The sequence below is a fragment of the Miniopterus schreibersii genome, assembly GCF_964146895.1.
Source record: "Miniopterus schreibersii genome assembly, chromosome: 2".
Taxonomy (NCBI): Eukaryota; Metazoa; Chordata; class Mammalia; order Chiroptera; family Miniopteridae; genus Miniopterus; species Miniopterus schreibersii.
In genome coordinates, this window is record NC_138102.1 from 164,442,544 (window position 1) to 164,465,033 (window position 22,490).

The following is a 22,490-nucleotide window of genomic DNA, read 5'->3' on the forward strand; positions in this document are numbered from 1 at the left end:
TTATCTAGAAGGTCTTATTCTAAAAAGTCAAGAGCCTAGCAGTGCGCTCTATGATGATGGATTTACATTTTGGTGGAAGCTCCTTCCCTCGTGGCAGATTGGTAGCAGTTTGGGGACTGTCTTCTATGGACACTTTGCGTAGTGCTGTCCAGAGAACAGTGGAGAAGGACAGTGACATCTACCTGTAGGTTCAAAGGTCAGGCTCCAAGCGGGCAGAGCCACCATTCTACTTCCACAAACTCAGTCAGCCCACACCACAGATGCCAGAACACACTGACATCCTGGACACCATATTTAAAGTCGGGGGCGTTTGGAAGCCACAGAACAGAGGCCCTGCCTGCAGGGTATTTTCATGAGAGAAGCACTTATGTGTATTTATGCTTGTTTGTCTTCATTATAATTAGACTGCTAACTCCTCAGGGTAAAACTTGTCTAACCATAAACTTCTGAGTGTGCACTTCATTACTAAGGGTAAATAAAGTAATAACAGGAAACCACCAAACTCTTTGCTAGGAAAAAACTAAACATTTATTTTTATTCTATGGAAATTTTTGTAAAGTAGTGAGCAATTAATAATGTGCAGGTAATTTGCCTGACTTCTCCCAATTTTAGCATCTGATTAATTTCCTTGGATCTTACTATACAAGAAGTCCCTGGGGCAGCTGTTTACTTTGTTTCTTGGTGTGTGTGTGTCTGGGAGTGTATATGTGCTTTAAATCAGGGTTTATTATATTGTAAGACAGTAACAAAGAAGTTAGTCCTAAATCCATTCATTCATTCATTCATTCACTCAACATTACTCAGCACACCTCATGCCAGGAGCTGTGCTAAGTACTAAAATGCACGGGAAAGATTATGGCCTAAGTAAGATGGGTGAGGAGAGGCCTCACTCATGGATTGATGCTGACTCTGGTTCTGATATTGCCCAGCTGTTCATTTCAATCACCTTTGGGCCCTCAGTGTTCCCTGACACAGAGGTGACCCTGCCAGAATGTGGTAACAGTCGACCTGCCCCTCTGATGGGTCAGACTCATCTCACTGCCTTACATCCCTGGTGAACTTGACTCACTCCCCAGCCAGGCTGCAGCAGCGGGTGTGGGTACCTGGAGTTGCTCTCCCACAGCCAAGCCTCCTCCAGCCCTTCCAGAAAGGCCCCTGGAGGATTCCTGCATTCCAGCAACCAGCCCTTCCAGTTGGGCAGAAATTTCCTGCCTTGGCAGTCAAGAGGCATTTGTTTTGTTATATTTTAAATACACGGTACCTCCCCAGGCAGAGCCCCACCCTCTGTTCTGATTCCATTAAATCTATTTATTTTCTAACTTTATTTTTGTGCATTCAAAAGGGGAACTGGGAGAGCAGTGTGGAGAGAGGCTGATAAAATGAGGGACCTCCATCAACAGAAAACAACTGAGGGTCCCTCGTGTCCTTCATTCTCTCTTTTTCTTCCCTTGAATATGTCCCCTCCCAGCCCAGTCTTCTCACCCCAAGGACTAGTAGGCTGCCTAAATATTTTTCTGAAATATATAATGTCACAGGAGTTGGCAATAATTAAAGGATGAAGCAGACATCTGTGTCTTCAGAAAATAACACATGCATACCGCTCTTAATTTAAAACTAATAACAATGTTATGTTAATATAATTAATGCCTCATTTACTGGGTCCAGCGGGGAATGAACTGTTCTACATAACTGACTCTCCTAGAATGTCAGAGCCTAAAACTTGGTAAACCAAATTGGTTAATCATTTTTTATTGTTACGGAAATCTTTCTAAATGTATTTTTGTGTTCTTCTCTATATTTCTAAATAAAACTCACCCAACATAACTTATTACCCACCATAAGGACAGATCCATCTGTCATTACATACCCAGTACCTGGTGGAGGAGAGCTCAGGCTCCCAATATATGTTTGTAGAACAAATAATTATACCCTCCAACATTGAACTTTGAGGTAGAAAAATAATGAATTCCTGGGCTTTGCAATTATGGAGAACTTTGCCCTTGCCTCAGATTATGTTGGGTTGTTTTGGGTGCTTTTTTATGTTCTTACTTGTGTTTTTATAATTCTCCTGTCTCCTCCTTCACCATGAAGCTGCCAGCTTCTTGTGTCTGTAACTAAAAGTTCCTCCCTGCTCCATGAGCGCACTGGTTTTAATCTGCTGTAGATCAGAATTGAGCTTATGAAATAAAAGTAAATAGTCCTTAAGAAAGAAGGAGGAACTCTAGGAAGTTTTGGTGCCCATACTGGCCACCCAGAGGCCTTCTTTTGCTTCCTTCTGGCTTCTCAGCTGTGTTTCGGGTGGCTGAGCCTGCTATATGAGTAATTCCCAGATAGGTGAAGCATTACCATGAGAGCTACAATAGAAACTCATAATAATGAGTCTTACCTGGGTTAGAACTTCTCACCATATATCATCCAGGAAAAGATCACTTCTGATCATAGAATCTGACATCTAAATTAACTGGTTCCTCCACACTTGTGAGACAAAGCCAACACAGGTCACACTCCAGACAACATGGGGGGGGGGGGGGCGTGCTAAATAGGCTACAATACTCCTCAAAATCCAGGAGTACACCTCTCCCAAGATATGACACATCTTGCATTTGCTGGTTCTATAGGCCTAACAAGCTTTCCCTCCTTGGGTCCTAGAAACTCTAAATTTATCTAGTAACTGATCCAGAAGGATTAAGAGTTCCCCAGAGTTTTCATGGAGTTGAGAGAATCTACTTTATGCTAAATAGTTCTCTGCCACACAGATGAAAAGCAAATGGTTGAGAATCCTAATTTTGAAATTACCAAGAAATTATTTAGCCTTCAATAGTGTACTCTGTCACTCACAAAGACTTCAACAAAGATAGCAATGAACTGGTCCAAAACAGTGAGGGGAGAAATGAGAAAATGAGATTAGCATTGGACCAGTTGGATTCCACCCTTGGTGTGCCTCTAAAGCAAACTGGTTAAGGCATGAGTTTTCTTCCCTCGACAAGGTCTGGTTTGGGGCCAAAGAGTTTTTGGTTGGTTGGACTAAGGAAGGGCCATGAGGCAGAACTCATTTCTCACCCCTGAGTCTGCAGCTGCCTCACCAGGTGACTCCAGGCAGGCTATCTGAGTTCTTTGGAATTCTGACTCTCAGTTCTCCTGTCTGCAAAAGGAGTGATGATTGCACCCCTCTGCTCCCAGCATGGTGTGAAACTTTATTAATAGGTGTTTGGAAAAGCTTGTATCTTCAGATGAAAGCACTTGCAAGTTCTGACCTCTGTTCTTAGCTAAGTCTCTGTACTGTTAAGTTTTCTTGACTACGGCAATGGGGCTTCTATAATTCCCTTTGGAGAATGAATTCTATAACCCTGAGTGTCGCGGAGAGCATAAAGCCTTTATAAATCTCTTAAGTTTCCCTGTGACCTATTTTTCATCTCACACATAATCAACACAGACTCCTTCTACTCTAGGAAAAATTCTTTGAAAATTTTTAATTCTAAAAATATGTGATGTAAACTGGATTTTTTAAAATCAAATTGTGGGTTGAATGCAGCGGTAAGTCTCACTTGCTTAAAATTTAATTTTGAATCTTTTAGAAAAGATTGTTTTTCAAAGTAAAAAGTACTTCTGATATTTTTAACAGCTGTATTGCAGTATAATTGACACACAATAAAATACACTGTTTAAATTGTACTATTTGAAAAGTTTTGACTTACATATACATCCATGAAACCATCACCATAATCAAGATCATGAACATATCCATCCCCTCCATTTTGTAATCGCTCCCTGTCTCCCCTTCCACCATAGTTTGCATTTTCTATAATTTCATGTAAATAGAATAAAGAACTATGTGCTCTCTTTTTCCTGTATTCTTTCACTCAGTATAATTATTCTGAGATTTAATCCATTTACCTGTTATATCAGCCCATTGCTTTAAACTGCTGAGTAGTATTCCACTGTGTGATATGCCAATTTGTTGATCTCTGGACTTGCTGATGCGTATTGGGGTTGTTTCCAATCTGGGGCTATTACAAATAATGCTGCTATGGACATTCGTGTGCAAATCTTTGCACTGATTTAATCTTTCATTTTTCCTAAGGGTAAATACCTAAGGGTGAAATGGCTAGGATGTATGATACAGTATCATCTTCTTAGTAGATCCTGAATGAATAGATGTTGTGTTTGGAGGAAAGCATGACACATGTGAACCCTTACACATAGTTCTCTTTATGCCTACAAGAGTTTATCATGAAAGAGCAACAGCAACAACAACAACAAATATATATATATACACACACACACACACGCACACACACACATAATATACACACATACATATATATGCTTTCTTCTCCTTTCCTTATATTATGATAGTCATAGAAAGAATTTGCTGTTGTATTACACAATGCAATTTACAAAATGCTTTTGCATATATTATCTTAACATATCCTTACAAGTAATTTCTTCCTCCCTTTCTCTGATTGACTCCAACTGATTGTCTCCCTGCACAACAGTAGCACCTCCAAGACTGAATGAAGTATTCTAGATGTGTCCTCAAAAGAACTATGTATCTAGATTGCTTTTGTTCCCTCGTTTCTCAAATGGCAGCACTTACCCTGGGTCATACTTCCTTCCCAAAGGCTGCCCTGCTCACCTCAAAAGTGAATCAGCACAGTGTAGACCAGAGCCTTCATCTGCCTGCTTCTGGCTGCTGTCTTCTTTCTTTCTCTCCCTGATTTCACATGTTTACAGACTCACCAATCACTAATGCTGTAGTTTATATCTTAAAATCTTCATATCTTGACTCCAATTCTTTCACAGACATCTCCACTAAAAAGATACAGAAACTAGTTCTTCATGTAATTCCCAAACTCTGAATCATCTTATCATGTTAAGTTAGGAAATAATTATTTGTGAGACACTGTTAAAAAACCAAACTTGCCTTTTCACTGTTTTTTTTTTTGCCAGAAATGACTTCATTTAATTGTTGCAGAAAAATTTTAGTGAGACCTTTACAATCATTACTCAAAAAAATGCATCCTGCCTCTCTCCTTCCCCTCTACCCTGCCGTCTTCTTCCTTGCTGCCTTTCCTTCACTCGTCCAATGTCTCCTAAGATTTGGAGAAAACTGCTGGTCAAAGACTACAGGACACCATTCCAACAGGACTGTGTGTTTGGCTTTGGGACAACTGGTTTCCCCATTGCAAAAGTTAAGTTATATCCCTCCCTACACAAAAACATAATTTAATATGGATTTTAAAAATTAAAAATAGAACTACCAAAGCATTGAAAATATGAAAATTTAAAAATAATATTAGAAGGGAGACCTCTTCCTCAGTAAGACATCAAATCTAGAATACATAAAGAAAATTACAGATAGATTGGCTATATAAATTTTCTATTTCTATATGTGAAAGATAGCATAACAGAGTTAAAAAGTAAGAGGCAGATTGGAAAAAAAAAAAAAAATATATATATATATATACATATACATATATATATAATTTTAATATATAAAAAGCTCCCTACACTGAATTGCACCCTTAAGATTTGTGCATTTTACTGTAAATTTTACCTCAAAGGACTGTAAATAAATGTTAGATTATGTTATTGATAAGCACCCGAAGTATTTAGTGCAACCTACTTTGAAATGCACAAAAATAAGGTGGGCTGATCCATGAATAAAGGGATGGGAGGGTGGAAAGATACGGAATAAAGAAAATGTAGGAAAATGTTTGTTATCAGTACTAGATGGTGGGTATACAGACGTTCACTACACAATTCTTTCAACTTTTCTGGATGCTTTAGATTTTCATAATAAAATACTGGAGGAAAGCCTCCTAAAATGAATTAAAAGCACATAACTCTTAAGAAGAATAAACAAAGCAAGTTAACAGACAATTTGAAAGAAAGAAAGGAAACAAGTGGACCAAAAAAAAGGGGGGGGGGGGTGATGTGTCTCTCACTTAGAACCAGCAAAAATTTATAAAGCTTGATAACATCCAACAGAAATACACACGCAGGAAAAAATATCCATGTAAGGATATTTGTCACTTTTTGTTGTTGTTGTTTACAGTAAAAAAAAAAAAGAAAAAGAAAAAAAAAAAGAAAGAAAGGGAATGAAAAAAGGAAAAGAATCTGAACACGTCTCCCCAGGGAAATGGTTAAATAAATGACTGTGTTATGGGGCTTCACAACAAGTCTCCCCAAGACGCGCCACTGTGACATGTAGATTATCTCGTGCTGAAAAGAAGGCTCAGGAGGCTCAGGAAGAAATTTGGGCTTCCCCTTTACCGCCTAAAAGAATTTAAGGTAGGGCGATATCATCATAAATAACTATGGTTTCATCTGAACTAGATAGGGTGGACAGGGAGTAACCTAGCAAGGCCCATTTGAGCAAATCCTCCCTGCGTTCCACTGTTTCAAAACGGCCCAGTGAGCATTTCATCCCCCGCCCCCCCTGCAAATTTGCCTTAGTTCTGCTTGAAGCCCTGCACGCCTACTTCCCCCTTCCTTGGTCCTGAACAACATATGCTCCTTACTCGCCTTACTGTCTTTGGGATGTTCATGTATGTGAATTCCCCATATGCACGTATCAACACTTGCTTTTCTCCTTTAGTCGGCCTTCTGTCATTTTAATAACTCTACCATCTAGAAGAACTAAGAGGGAACAGGGAAGCTGTCCCTATCCCCATAGTGTCCAGGTACAGAACTCCGCGCAGCAGTGAAGAAAAGCAAGGTAGTTCTGCAGGTACTGACATGAAAGATCTCCAAGTCTATTGTTCATTGATTAAAAAAAAAAAAAAAAATGAATATCACAGAATGAATTCTATAAAATGATCATTTACATAAAAAATAATAATAGAATTATAAGTGGATCGAAATGCACATACAGATGTCTCAAATCATACATATTTAATTCATGCTTTATCTTAGGAAAGAGAGAAATTGGAGGGAGGGAGAAAAGACCCTAAAAGGACATTTAAGCTTCTATTCTGTAGATGTCTATATTATTTGGACTTTTTACAGTAAGTATGCAATACTTTGGTAATATTTTAAATTACTAAATTATTCTAGAATGCTAATAATGACTACTGACTAAGTATCCCTGAAACACCCTGTGGAAATTGCAAAATTCAGTCAAGAATCCACGTTTTTCCTGCCTAACATCAAAAGCCTGAAGTCTTGGAGACAAAACATCTGGTGATCTCTTACGGGATTTCTTCACTTGTCATCTGAAAGTCTCAGCATTCATGTCTCTTAAGCCAAATGGTCACAAGCCTATAAAATGATGTGAAAGTTCTTTCTTCTCTGAACTGCATTTCCCCTCAGGCTTAGCCCAACTCTAGATGCTGAGACTAACCCCAATAGAAGCCCCATTGAAATAAAAGTGTTCTTAAACATAATGGAACACATTCTGAGCTAAATGCCAAAGATTAGATGGGTCAGGGAGGAAAGACTTTTACAAAAACCCCACAAGTCCAAGGAAAGAGAAGCAAAGATGAGACGTGAGAAAAAGGAGAAGGGATACCGAGGTGGAGGGAGAAAAAGAGTAGGAAATGTTTTGATTTAAATGTTTGCAACATTCTGACCCATGAAAGAATTCAGAAGGAATTTCACCACCTAGGCTCGCACATGTACGTTCATGTACAGCTCCATTCAGAAAACCAGAAGAGACTTTCCGGAGACAGATAGATTCTAGCTATGCAGATATGCAGACATGGAAAGAGGGGTGGGAAGACTTGAGTTCGGACGCACTCTCTGAAAAATCACATGCCAGTGATGAAAAAGTTCCCTGCCCACGGAGAGCCTCAGAGCATTTTACAAACATCCTTGCCCTGAGTGGGGAAGGCATTCAGCTTCTTGCCTACCTGTGGCTCCTCTGGTAGGCATTGCATCTGGGATGTGGCAAAAATACCTGTGTTCAGGTAAAGATGTTATATAGCCAAGACCAGAATGCCATCTGCAGAGCTGTTTCTCACTACCTCTGCTGAAGGAAAACCTCCCCTGTGCTTCTGAGAGAGCCAGGGATGCCCTGTTCACATACGTCCTCATTTTACATGTCAGTTCACTCAACACATTTATGTTGGGTATTTAGTGACAGGCTCTGTGCTCTGCTCTGGAAATGCAAACATGAAGGGCATGACCCCCTCCCCAAGAATCTCACTATCTGGTAGGTATGTATTTACAATACCATGGATGTTTGTGAAAGGTCCAGTGACAGCACAAAGTCAACAGAGATGGAACACTGGGGAAGGGAAGAGACAGGTTCATTGTCATAGAAGGTGAGCTCTGAGCTGCACTTTGAAACTGAATAGGAGCTCAGAAGAATGAGAAGATAAGCCAAAGACTGGGATAAAATATTTGCAAAAGGCATATCTGATAAAAGACTCAACCAAAATATACAAAGAACCCAATGAACAACCTGATTTAAAAATGGGCAAAAGTCTTAATCATCACCTTATCAAAGTAGACACAGCAGGTCCTAAATAATGTCATTTTATTCAATGTCATTTCATTATAACATTGATAAGAAAAATAAATCGATTCCCATCTGGGGCCACCATCTGTGTGGAGTTTTCACCTTCTCCCCATGTCTGTGTGGAGTTTCTCTAGGACTCTAGTTTCATCCCACATCCCAAAGATGATCACATTAGGTGAATTGGTGGGTCTAAATTGTCCAGCCTGAGTGAGTTTGGGTGTGGGTGTGGGTGTAGGTGTGGGTGTGGGTGTGAGTGGGCCTGCGATGGAAGGGCATCCTGTCCAGGGTTGGTTCCCACCTGGCACTCTGAGCTGCCAAGTTAGGTTCTGGCCACCTATAAACAGATTGGAAAATCATCATCTTACTTTTTATTAATTTTTCTTAAATGTATATATAGCTCACGTTTATTTTAATATTTAGTATTAGAAATATTTTGTGTCTTTATTTAGAAGTTTGGTGATTTTTTGTAATCAAAAATATACTGTAGGAACTTAACTTTTGTTTTTATTAATTAGCCTAGGGTAAAATTGGTTTTGTTACACATCGTTTTATGTAAAGTTGCAGTTTCCGAGAACCTATCAATGACCTTAAGTGAGGACTTACTGTATACAGATGGCAAATAAGCATATGAAAAGGTGCTCAACACTGTATATCATTAGAGAATTACAAATTAAAACAACAATGAAATACCACTATGGACCAATTAAACTGACAACACCAAAAGGTGACAAGGATGTGGAGCGACAGGAACTCTCATTCATTGCTGGTAAGAATACAGGATGGTACAGCTACTTTGGATGCCAGTTTGGCAGTTCCTTTCAAAACTAAACATACTCTTATCAAATGATTGAGTAATCACGCTCCTTGGTATTTACCCAAAGGAGGTAGAGATTTATGTCTACATAGAAACCTACACACGGATGTTTATAGCAGCTTTATTCATAATTGTCAAAACTTGGAAGCAACCAAACTGTCTTTCAGTAGGTGAGTGGATAAACAAACTCTGGTACATCCAGACAATACAATATTATTCACTGCTAAAAAGAAAATGAGCTATCAGGCCATGAAAAGGCATGGAGGAAGCTTAAATGTATATTACTAAATGCAAGGAGCCAATCTGAAAATGCTATATGCTGTATGATTCCAATTACATGACATTCTGGAAATGGCAAAACTATAGAACACTAAATAGATCAATGATTGTCAAGGGTTGGTGGGAGGGAAAGAGGAATAGATGGAGCACAGAAGATTTTGAGAGCAATGAAACTATATTTCATCATTCTACAGTGGTGGGTACATGTCATTATACACTTGTCAAAACTCATAGAATGTACAACACCAAGAGTGAACCCCAATATAAACTACGGACTCTGGGTAGTAATGATGTGTCAGTGTTGGTTCATCAGTTGTAATAAATGTACCACTCTGGTGTGGGATTTGACAGTGGAGGAGACTGTAAAAGGGAGGTGGAGGTATACAGGAACTCTCTGTGCATTCCCCTCAATTTTGCTGAGAATCTAAAACTGCTCTAAAAAATAAAATCTATTTAAAAGAGAATTAAATGAACAGCAGCTGCAGCACTGGCTACCACATATCCAATGTGGGGTCCCCTGCCAGTAAAAGACAAGGCAAAGTTAAGCCCTCTGGATCACAAGAGAAACACTCATTTGAATAAATGCAGAGATATATTTTTTAGAAACCTAATTATATTTCATTAGTTCCCCAGGTGACCAAAGCTGGAGAAAGGCAGATTAGGAACACAAAGCTCTGAGCACCGAGAAGGATGTATAGTAAATCCCCAATGTGTGGTGGCTGCTATTCTTATTATCACCCTCCTCCTCAAAATCACTATCTTCATCATCATCATTATTAACAGCATTCCAGGAAAGGGAGCAACATGTCTAATGCACAGAGACTGACACCCCATAAATCTGTTGAAAGTTCAAGGGGAGTGTTTTTTCTCTGCAATACAGGGATTGAAGTAGGAGCAGTAAGGAGACAAGTCAGATCCTGCAGAGCCATAATTAACGTCCAAAGAACTTTGAGCTTTATTCTGTGTACAAACAGAGATAGTCTTAAGCAAGAGAGTACATGAGATCAGATTTGCTTTCCTTTAAGATTGGGTTTGGGAGCCAGCCTGGAGATTACTGCCAGCGTCCAAGAGAAGAATTATCCTGTTCTGGGCCAAATAGCAGGGGTAAGGGAGAAGGAGATGGAGCCCGAGCTGGTAGAACTGATAGACTTCAGTGACCACTGAGATGTCAGAGGAGGGGGAGAGAATGGCATTTTGGGTTTCTGGTTATAGTAAACAAGAACGGTACTGACATTAGGGGGAGGCTCAGTTTGGGAGAGGGCAGTAAGATAAGGAGGAGAGAGCAAAGGGCATATGAATTATCTGTCCAAGAGGACTTCTTGGGGGTCCATGGACGTCATGGCACCGTTGATGATCAACATAAGCAGCATCTATGAAGCACTAAATTTGGCCCTGCCACTCTGCTGAGCTATATTACCTCAGTTAATCCTTCCAACAACCTTATGAAAGAGATATGGTTGTTATCTCTGCTTTACAGATGAGGAAACTGAGGCTTACAAACTTGCTCGAAGTCACACAGTAACTGATGGGGCTGAGGTCTAAACCTATGTCTCTACCTGCAAAACCCATATCCTCCAAAATGTTCTATGAACTAGCTGAATTGCCACCACCTCCAGCCCTTCTTGCTGTGTGACCTAGAAGCATGCGGCCTCGTGCTCCTAGCAGAGCTAGCCCCACCTGAACGCAGAGCTTGGCAAGAGAGCTGGGGACCCGTGGCAGACGCAGCCTGCACAACTGCACATGGTGTCCCCACGCCCGATTCCCTAAGCATGGGTCCCTTGTTTCCTCCCTGAGGCAGAATTGGGCCCTCCAAAGGCATCATTAATCACAAAGGGATTTCAGCTACTACAGGGGCCAAGTTCCACTCCAGTTAAACGGCGTTTCCCAAAGGAACAGCCCTATGCTGCGTGTGCCCCTGCCTCCCTCGGCCGACTGCGTGTGCTGCCCTGGGCGCCAAGCAAGTAACTGTGGTGAGCTGGGGTTTTCATTTTTTTAAAAATAGAAGTAGAGCCAGGCAGGGCGTGGCTCAGCGGTTGAGCGTCGACCTGGCATCCAGGTGATCGGGTTTCGATTCCCGGTCAGGGCACATGCCCGGGTTGCGGGCTCCATCCCCAGTCGGGGGCGTGCAGGAGGCAGCCGATCAATGACTCTCTCATCATTGATGTTTCTATCTCTCTCTCCTTCTCCTTTCCTCTCTCTGAAATCAATAAAGATATATTTTAAAAAATATATAGAAGTAGAGGTAAAAATTGGACCAAGAGGAAACAAAAAAATGGATATATATTTGGTGCATTTGTACTGAAAACCTTTGGGGTTCAGAAATTTGCTTTCCTCAGTGATGTGAAGCAATGGCAACTGCTACTGCTGATTAACGGCTATGACGTTTAGCATAGCAGTTTGCAAATGCCAGTCCTCGCGGGCCAATTAAGTCCATGATGAACTGTCACCGCAGGACAAACTGAGAAAAATAAGGGCAACACAACACGCTTGTGTGCACGTAAGTACAGTATATCATGTGTATTTGTAAATATCAGTATGACTTTTCTAATTGCCTTTCTTGGAGAGAACTTTTCTTTATTCTGAGTCTATTATCTTCCCATTTTTAGAGTATTTTTTGACATTCCAAGCCACAGCTCCAAAATTCTGAAACAACTATTGTAATCAGAAAACCTTATTTATTCATTTAACCAGCATTCATTAAGCATCTACTCCCTGCCAGGCTCTGGAAATGTCCCAGAAACCAAGATCAACCAACTGCAGCTCTCACAGAGATTACCCGGCAGGAAAGATGGGTGTCGATGATGTTATAAGAGCGCAAGGAGCACTGTGAAGAGAAGCACAGGGCATTACGGGAGCATATGACTGGCAATCTCACCTTGCTGGGGACATCTGGGAAGACTTCCCTGAGAAAAATGGCACTTAGGGTGAGTAGAAATGAGAAGGATGAGTGGAAATGAGCTGAATGAAGTGGCCCTAAGAGGCAGTAAAGAGTGAGGCAGGTTGGAGGAATAGAAGGAAGGTGGTGAGGCCCAAGGGCTGGGAGCTGCTGCATCACAGGAGCATTTCACTGGCTGACATCTAGATAGTCAATGGCTAAAAAAGAAAGCTCCCCTGGCACAGGGTAAGCCTGAATTAAACCCATCATCTGTGTCTCCAGAGGATGCTCCTGACTGCTTGCAGCAAAGGCACCAACTAATAAATGGCTGACCGTACACTATCATGCACTGTTTAATAAATAATGTGTCCCATGAGTAAGATTCTGTCACTAGCTGGCAAGGTTGGGCAAACAGATCACTTTGCTGACCACTCTGTGCCTCATTTGTCCTCGTGTCTAAAATAAGAGGGTTAGAGTAAATAAACCTAAGGTCTATTCCAGGGCAAACATTCCATAGTGATAAGTATATAACAGCTACCAGTTAGTGGGCATTTAAAATTGGAAGTCACTGCACTAGATCTTGTACAGGTTTTCCCCGCTTCCTGAAAGTAGAAGCCTTTTTAAGCCAAAATGTCATAAAGTGACAAAGCAATTTACCATTACCTCATAGGGGGAAAGTGTTGAGTGTTCCCAGACCCAAAAAATAACCTACCAGATCATACCAAATATGGTTAATTAGATCCAGTTTTGCACTAAGCATAAACACCCTTATAAGCTCTCTTAGGCTTTTCTGATACCTTAGGACACATCTTGCTACAGGGGCACAGAATAAATGGAGGCAAAGCCCAGGCTCTCACAGACACAGTTCAAAGCTCTGGGAGCTTGATGCTGAGATGATGGGTGTGGTTCTTGGGGAGTTTGATGGGGCCACTCTTGCTGCTTGGGGTGTCCTCTGTCTCTAACGACTGGCAGAAAAACAAACACTGAACACTATTCTCGCTTTTCACCTTTTTTCTTAAAAGCAAAAATCCTCTTCGGACTTCTTTTGGTGAGTGAAGACAGGTTCTAATGCAGGAGGTCTTTTGTAAAAGCAAAGTGGCAAAATGCAAACTTTCCAAAAGCAGGGGATACTTGTATCTGTATTATAACAGTCCTCATCACAGCCCCATGAGGTATGTATTATCACCACTATTTTACAGTTCAACTGAGACATAGAGCAAAAGTCCCCAGGTCACACTCTAGCATGTAGCAAATCCAGGATTCAAACCCAGTTCTGTCTGATTCCAAAATCCGAGCTCTCTTTATCGGCCTGTGCACACTACCATGAAGTCTCGCGATGTCTGTAATACAGTCCTGTGTTCTATTGGATTCTTCACCCTGGCATTCAGAGTCTCTCTGTGCCACTCTTCCCCTTGGCCCTAATCAGACCGGCCTCCTGGCTAGTCCACTACTCTCGTCCCCCTGCAGCACTCTGCTTATGCTGTTCATTCTTGATCTCCCATCACCACCTCCCTCTCCCATGGGAGTGAAATCAAAGAAGCAAGTGGACAATGACCCAAAAACAAAACATACTGAACAGCATCAGACAAGCACACGGCAGGGTATATTTGAAGTCCAACTGCACCTAAGGAGCAGCCTTAAAACAGCAGAGAGAGTGATAGGATAAAGGCCTTGGCGGGCAGATCAGTATCCAGGAGTTCCTGCCAGTGTGACAACTGGACCAAGTACAGTGGCACAAAGACCCAGGCATGGTGCTGGCCAAGAACAGCCTGGATGTGGCAGTAGAATCCCTGGGACCATGGAACTCGGTGTAGGATGAAGGCAGGCACTTCAGCAAGGCAAGAAACACGACAAGAATAAAGCCCAAGACTGGAGACTGGCCCCAAGTGACAAAGAAGGACCCCAATCTTTGATTAGGGATGCCTCACATGAGCCAGACCAGCAACAAAACTCCCCAACTAGGATGAACAGTGGACCTAGATGTTGGGATAAATTTGAGTCTGATGTCTTGGGCAGGGAATCTGCGATCATTGGTCCCTGTCCTAACCCTAACCCTAGGTTATCCAGCTGGGTAACCTTGAGCAAGCTGTTGGGAGACAGTTCTCCATGAGTCTCTCACAAGTCTGCATGTCTTAGGAGAGAGGCTCTGATTGGTCTTTGTTGCACATTTATCTTTCCAAGGACATTTGTATAATAAACCGCCTTGGAAGAGAAAGTCTCCCTTTGGAACAAAAATCAAAAAGGTTTACTTTCCATTATAAAAATTTGGGATTCCTCTTCTGTAATGAAACCCACATCATGTGCAGGTATCATCTGGCCCAATTTGCATATTTGCTCAACGAATTCTGTTCTTTCCTTCTACCACCTGTCTCACAAAGATGGTATAAGAATCAAAAAAGAGCCAACTCTAAATGTTAATGTGCTGCATTGTAAATGATTATTATTAATAATACAAATTCTATACCTTCTTCTAGACCCAATTCATTTGTGTTCATGATGACCTTTTCAAATACTCCAGGACAGAGGTTAGTCACATAATTTATATGTATTGTCAAAAGTCTTATGCTCACTTCGTTAGTGTTATCTTTATCTCCCTGATTTAGTTATTGGTGTTTGAAGACAGAGATCATATCACCCATTTCTTCTGAATCAGGCATCCACACTTAGCTTTATGGTCAAGATGCCCAATAAACACTTGTAAATTGATTGAATCTCATATGTCACTGTTCTTCATACCTATTACCAGGAGTAGCCTAAGAAAAGTCAATAGGAAAGAATGTTAATTGTTTTTAATCAGTCTTACTGCCTCTGTGATACAGGCTATATTGCCTGGGGAGGGCAGGCTGGTAAAAGCGGTTTGTGGGGTGGCAATCCCATTGAACCTATTTGAAAGGCTGACTTAGCAGTTAATGTGCTCTTAGGATATTTGCATCAGGTGTATTATTAAGCACAGGTTTAAGTATTTATATATGCAAAGTAAATGGCGATAATTCGTATGAGTCCCTTTCAGCAACTCATCACTTGGAATAAGCCATCTGCCACAGACAACAGTCAGGGTCAAACCTCAGAAACTGCATCTTCCCCCTGTTCCTGAGATCTTTGAGCCACAAGACCTGGCGTCCATTCCAAAAGGATGTTCACAGAATTAAGTTCTGAGCTATTATGGTCAGCAAGCAATAACTCTTACAAGCAAAAGCAAAACTAAAGCAATAACCAAAATTAAGCTACAAATAATACTGTAATAATACACACAATACTACAAATAGTTATCGTGCTATTGCCATCATTACACATGTTCGAAATGTTCAGGAAGTTCATTTCCTCCCGGGTGCTTATCCTGCAAGGCTGGTGGCGGTGCCTTGCTCATGGCCTCAGAGTCTAAGAGCTTTGCATCTCAGACACACGGTTAAGAGTTGAGAATGCTCTCACAAGTTATGATAAGATACTAAATTGTTTCTACAGTCACCAGCACAGATCCAAAATGCTACTGTCATTGAGTATGATAGTCCACAAAGTACCACAAGTCTATCATTTCACAAGCCTGCAGATGAGGATTTGTACCCCCCAAAAGTCCCCAGTGTAGAAGTCTGTCAGCATTAGACTCGGACGACATCTCAGCATTTTCATCTGTGAGTAGAGAATGGAGAGGAAATCCTACAAAGAGAATCTTCCCATCCCCTTATCTCCTATGGTCTGGCCTAAAGTACATATTACCCACCATTCTTAACTTGGATTTTCCAAAAACAGGGCTTTCAGGTAACATTATAACCTGTGAAATCACATATGTAGTGTCTCTGGTTCATTATAAGCACTCACTGAATGTTAATTTACTGCTCTCTCCTTCTCCCTAAAAACAACAAACAAACAAACAAAACCAGAAATCAAGGATAAAAATGTGCCACCAAACCCAAAAGGGCAGTGACAGGGAAATACAGCCAGTTCATCAGATGCTGTCTCCATCCCAGCCAGTCATGTGTGGAGCAGAGGCCAAGAAGAAAATCCAGGCATCTGTTGCCACTGGAGATGGGAAAACATCTTTAAAAGCCTGTGTTGTGAAGAGACTCTCCCAGATTAATAGGTCCCGACCTTATAGGTTCTGGTTATCTCCAGGCAAATGAGCACTCTATTGAGAGTATTCACATGGGCCATCAGGAAAGGGAATTTTGCCGTCTCTTGCTTTCACTAGAGCATGAAGGATCTGCAATGTGATTGAATGCTGGAGAGCTAGACAGAGCCAGCCTTCACCATTCACAGTTGTGCACAAGACATCCTCCAAATCACCCACTGGGTGTTCTGGTGCAGACAGTCAGGCCAACCATGCTGCCCAGAACTGGGACTAGAGCAGCCCTCAGGCACATCCTTGATTGATGAACATTGCAGAGTTAATTAAAAATCAGAAACAATGGCACTGATCTCCAAACCAATATATTATTGTTGTAGGTGTTTACACCTAAGGTGAAATTCTAACCTTGGGCAAGTCAAAATACTCTCTCTATAAATTAAATACAATTATGCCTGACAGCAGATACTACATATGTCAAGTATAAATAGCTCTGAGATCTTGAGATGAAAGACCCAGTTGTCTTTGCTGCTTGTGAGGTTATTTTGCAGGAATCTTCCTCTTCCCCTGCGCCTGAGCTGGAGGGGGTGCTCAGAGCCCTCGTCTCTGGGTTGCCAGAGAGGAAGGAAAGAAAGGATGGAAAGGAGACTCTGGCTTAAGCTCTGAATTTAAGTCACTGAAATTTAAAGATTACTTGGAATAAACTAACCTCTTAAAAGCACAACTTCAGATAACCGGCAATTTTATGAGGCACTGTATCCCAACAACTTGTTGTACCTGCCATACAAATGCTAATGTTTTAATGAGTGTTTTTGCTCCTTTTATTCAAGGGCCTTGGAATCCTTTAGGATGAAAGGCCCCAGGAGCCTGAAAGGGATTAATGACAGGCTTTAGGTGTTATTATCCTCCCAGAGACACCTGCAATCAGGAGGGCAGAAGGTGAGTTTTCAGCCTGAAGCACTCAGGTGAGATGCAGTTTTGCTGCTTCAGAAAACCTCCCCAGGAGTGACCGACAGCACCAAGAAAAAAGGGCAGGGAGAGTAATAACACTTGTAACAATAATAGCATGGGTGAGACTTACCATGTCGCCAGATGCTGCTCTCAGTTCCTTTCATTTAATCCTGACAACAATATGATTTTACACTTTCCAGATGAGGAGTCTGTGGCACAGGAAGATTAACTTGCTCAAATGTAAACATCTTGCACCTGAAACTAATATAATATTGAACGTCAACTGTAAGTGAAAAATAAAATGTTAAAAAAAAATTTTAACATCTATAGGTGGCACAAAACAAGATTTTAATCCAAGTAGTTTGATTCTGGAAACTAGATTCTTGACAGAAAGAGAGACAAAGCTTTTTAATCCTGTTTATTTCATAAAAGACTTGACCAACTCCGGTGGGACTAGAGTCCCATTTTTCTGCCTTTGTTCCTCCCTCTGTACCCCTGGTCTTGTCATCTATACACACCAACCTATCCACTGTGCCCAAAAAAGTATGTAGAAGGAAGCTCAAGAAAACAAGGGATTACCTGTTGAGCATCTATTTGTTCCTCAAGTCCATCTGTAAGGTCAAGCGAGGATACAGCCCAGTTCCCCCTCCCAGTCAATGGAAAGGTGCCTGCCTGGCCAGAGGCCACAAGGAGCAGACCAGCTCATACCCCACTGTTTCCCGCGGTCCTTGACTGCTAACACGCTTCACCAGGCTCTGTTTGTCCTTGGTCTGCACAAAGGCCTTTCCCAATACAGTTCCCTCCCTCTCCCTCTCCCCTCTGCTAGATAAGCCCCTACCTAGCCTACCCTGGCCTAGCATGGAAACTCACCTGCCTGGCCATCGGCTCTTCCCCAGATGTAAGTAATAAAGGCTATGTCTCTCCCCTCTGGTCCCCCCCATGTTTATTTCTGGACTAGCAAAGAACAGCATGGTGCTCCCGGGTTGGAGCTCCTATAGTACACTATCTAAGAAGCTACTGTGTCAGCTCAGGTTGAGACATCTAATAACTAGAGGCTGAGGAAGGACTGCATTTAGCATGTGTTCAGATACAAAGTGGAGCTCATTCAGAGGAGCATCCAGGATGATGAAAGACCAGGAGACTACACCAAATAAGGAAATGCTGAAGGAACTATTGACATTTAGACTGGAAAAGAAAAGAGTCCAAAGATAAGAGAACTAGCCTTAAATATCTGATTTATCAGTTCTCATGGGAAGAGCGATGAGGCTCTGCCTGGTGACCCCAAGGAAGAGAGTTCACACAAAGGCCAAGAAGCTCATTCCAGCTAATGCTCAGAGCTGTCCAAAGACAAGTGGACTGCCTAGTCTTAGTAAAGGTATTTAAGCTCAAACTCAAAGACTGCTCGTATCCTTGTTAGTAACACATCCTTTCACTCTCAGAAGAGTCCTAGTTTGGATCTAAATTACTGGTCACCAGAAAGAGGGAACACAGCCCCTGAGCTCCTGGATTACCTGTGTACGTTTCAAAACACTTCCAAGCATGTCACTTTTAAATTTGCATATATAAGAGTTTTTAAGATACTACTCCTATTAATTGACTTGTCACTACAAGAATTATACTTTTTATCTACTTTTCCATCATTTCCATTGTGGTACTGAGCATATTTCTTCCCAGGCTTGCTCCATTTTCCTCCATCTGTGAGCTCCACTCCAGCAGAGGAAACAAGCCCAGGAAGGCAGTGCCAAATGGAAAAGGCAGGAAAGCGCTGTTTGACTTGGAATCCCACGGCATGTGGCAGGCAGGGTGGAGAAGCCACTGAGCTCTCTGAACAGAGTGTTCTTTGGGGCCTAGAGAATGTGGTGAAAGCATCTAAGTTCAAAACAAATGGGAGGGAAGGGCAGAAGGGACAAGCAAGTGGGACCAGGCCTGGGGTCCCCGTGTGCCAGGGGAAACCAGTGTGCTGGAATACAGTTGTCTTTTCCTATTGCAGCACTGCTTTTTTAGCTTTGTGCTTCTTTTTGTTTTTTAAAGTAAATAAATCACAAACCTAGGGGCTAAAATAGTCATTTTTTTTAAATCCTTTTTTTTCTTTCTGCTGCTCTGATAGGGTGTTTTCAGGCACCTTGTCCTCCAAATTGCTGATTCAATTGTCTGCATGTGTCATCTAGCCTGCTGTTGATTCCTTCTAGAGTGTTCTTCATTTCTGACTGGTTCTTTTTTACGGTTTCTATGTCCTCTTTTATGTTTATTATCTTTGTTTAAGTTCTCACGGAGTTCCTCCATTCTTCCCCTAGGCTCCCTGAGCACCCTTATAACCATTGTTTTGAACTCTGTATCTGGTAGTTTGCTTGCCTCCACTTCATGTAGCTCTTTTTCTGGGGATTTCTCCTGTTCTTTCATTGGGGTTTTTTTCTTGTCTCCCCATTTGGGCTGCCTCCCTGTATTTGTTTCTGTGTATTAGGTAGATCTGCTATGCTTCCCAGTCTTGGTATGGTGGCCTTAGATAGTAGGTGTCTTGTGGGGCTCAGTGGAGCAGTCTCCCTGATCACCTGATCTAGGTGCTCCAAGAATGTCCCTTGTGTGGGTTATGTGAGCCTTCTTGTTGTAGTCGAGCCTTGACTGTAAAAAATAATCATTTTAAATTACAGTTTATGGGGAGACTTAGGAGACCTCAGTCAAAGAAAGTCATATAAGATGAAGTGAATAGGTCCTCGGACAGTCTGGGTGCCAGGTTGATGCTGCCTCAGTCAGAGGACTAGAGCAGACACTCCCTCAAGTTTCCTTCCAGTTTATGATGATTATTGTAAAGAATTTCAGCCCTGTGCACTGTGAGAGAACAGGGAGCCCTTGGCTGGGAGTCCCCTTGTCCCCTGCTTGGCTCTGGAAATTCATATTGCCTCACCTATTTGAGCCCCAGGGTCTACATGTGTCCCCATGAAACATGTAGAAGAGATGCTTCCAAGGCCTCTTCCAACCCTGAACTTCAGTGATTAAAGTCTAAAAGAACGTCGTTCTCCAGGTCAAATAATGACATGGAGAGAGTGGCAGGAAGAGAATTTGCCCATGAGTGTCTCCAAGTGTTTGCAAAAAGGAATCGAGCCAATGAGATATTCAAGCAGGGAAGTTCTAGATTTTTCCAGGGGGTCAATAACCTCTCTCCTACTCCATGTCTTGTGATTGTCAATGCAAGGGGCAAAAGCAACCTCAGATGGCCCCTTCTCTTCTGGAAATCTCCTCCAAAAATGGGTGGTCATGGTGACAGTGTCCCTTCTCCTAAGTGACCTGAGGAAGCTCAGATAGGAGACCTAGGTGGCATAAGCAACTGATTTTGTCATTAGCGAGGTCAGGCTTCAAGCTCCATGGACCAGGTGTACAAGTGGGTCACCCAGCAGCATGAGTTAAAGCAAACAACCCAGAAGGCGAAAATTGGCAAAATGTGGAACAGGAAGATGTCAAGGTAAAAGACCGTTAAAGCACCAGGAAGCCAAACAGTTGGGGACTGGTTACTTCCCCAGAGGGGAATTCTGTTCTGGAGTTCCCAACAGCACCCCAAACACAGTCAGTGGCCACAGGGGGCTCTGGACCAAGCAGTGACCAGTCAGTGTAAACACAGTGTTGGAGCAGGGAGAAAATATTCCAGCACATCCCTTTTTGCCTCTGGAGAGCCAGGTTTGGGTCTGTGGGAGCAACTGACAATGCAGTCTGTAAGCCAGAGAACCAGGGCCCCTGAGGGGGCACGTCCCCTAAAGTACCCTGTGCAGCAGTGCCTCCTGGAAGCCAGCGAAGCGTGTGATGCTTTGAATGTAGCTGATTGTCATCTCTAGGCAAGAAGCCACCAATAAAGACTCAGGCCCGAAGGTGGGTGACATCATAATAGTACCTGTGTAGATTAATGTCTGTGTACCAGGCTTGACAGTGTGCATAGCTTTCATGTAGGCTATCTCATCAGATGCTTATGACAACCCCGTGAAGTAAATAAAACTGATATTATCAACCCCATTTTAAAAATAAGAAAACTGAGGCTCAAGGTGACCTAATGATATAGTCGAGCTCCCACAGCTAGAGACTGTCAGAGGGCAGGCTCTGGTGTCTGAATCAATGAAAGGCAGTATTTCAAAACAGAAAGAAAGGCATAACCAATCGTCTTTGCTTTGCTACAGAATCTTTCATTCAGGGCCCTGCGGTGTCAACCCCAGGGAGAGAAGCGTGTGGGTTCTCCTGCGTACGAGGCTCCAAGTCCCTGGCAAATCAGAAGCCTCTCCCCTGTCACTCCCCACTCTACACAACCCCCCAGCATCTCCTAGATGGAAAAGTTAATAACAAGTCCTGCTGCACTCAGGCACCAATTAGTACTTAATGTATTGAACACCCACGCAGTCCTCACCAAGCCCTGCAGGGCTTTATGGCCACCGAGAAAATGCTCTTTATCCTCAAGGAATGTACAGGCTGAAGAGGAAGTAGGAAAAGACGTGTATCAAGTTACCCACGAGATAAAACGCCACACAAAATGCCAGGGTTAACACGACATGAAATCTAATTACAGGTGGACAATGCCCCCAGTGGGGGGAAAATCATTAGCGTTTGGTCATACTTCCATGTCTAAAATAATTGCTCGAACAAAAATATTTGCCTTGCTCCCTGTGTTTACTAAATAAAAACACATTTGCATATTTTCAAAGGCATGCTTACATTTTGCAAGCCCTCCATTTACTACAATTACAACTAATATACTGCCCAATTCCTTTTAACCTTTTAATTCCTTTTTGTATCGATCACAACTATTAGTAAGAATAGCTTCCATTAATGAGCTGCTTACTCTGTGCCTGCACTATTAAATGCTTTATATTTGTTATTTAATTCCCTGTAAGACCCTATGAAGTAGTTATTATTATCTCCACTCTTCAGATATAGAAACTGAGGACTAGAGAGATTTATTTTTTTTTTTAATATATCTTTATTGATTTCAGAGAGAGGAAAGGAGAGGGAGAGAGAGAGATAGAAACATCAATGATGAGAGAGTCATTGATCGAGCCCGCAACCAGGAATA

At 42.0% G+C, this 22,490-nt stretch overlaps 1 protein-coding gene across 1 annotated transcript in view; it reads right to left on the reverse strand.

Annotated features, from left to right (window-relative positions):
• EMP1 (epithelial membrane protein 1) overlaps nucleotides 1–22,490 on the reverse strand; it is a 96,292-nt gene that overhangs the window by 67,210 nt on the left and 6,592 nt on the right. The window contains exon 4 of the mRNA XM_081127677.1: nucleotides 17,574–17,704. The gene's annotated coding sequence lies outside the window, so the exon portion shown is untranslated. The remainder of the gene's footprint in view (nucleotides 1–17,573; nucleotides 17,705–22,490) is intronic.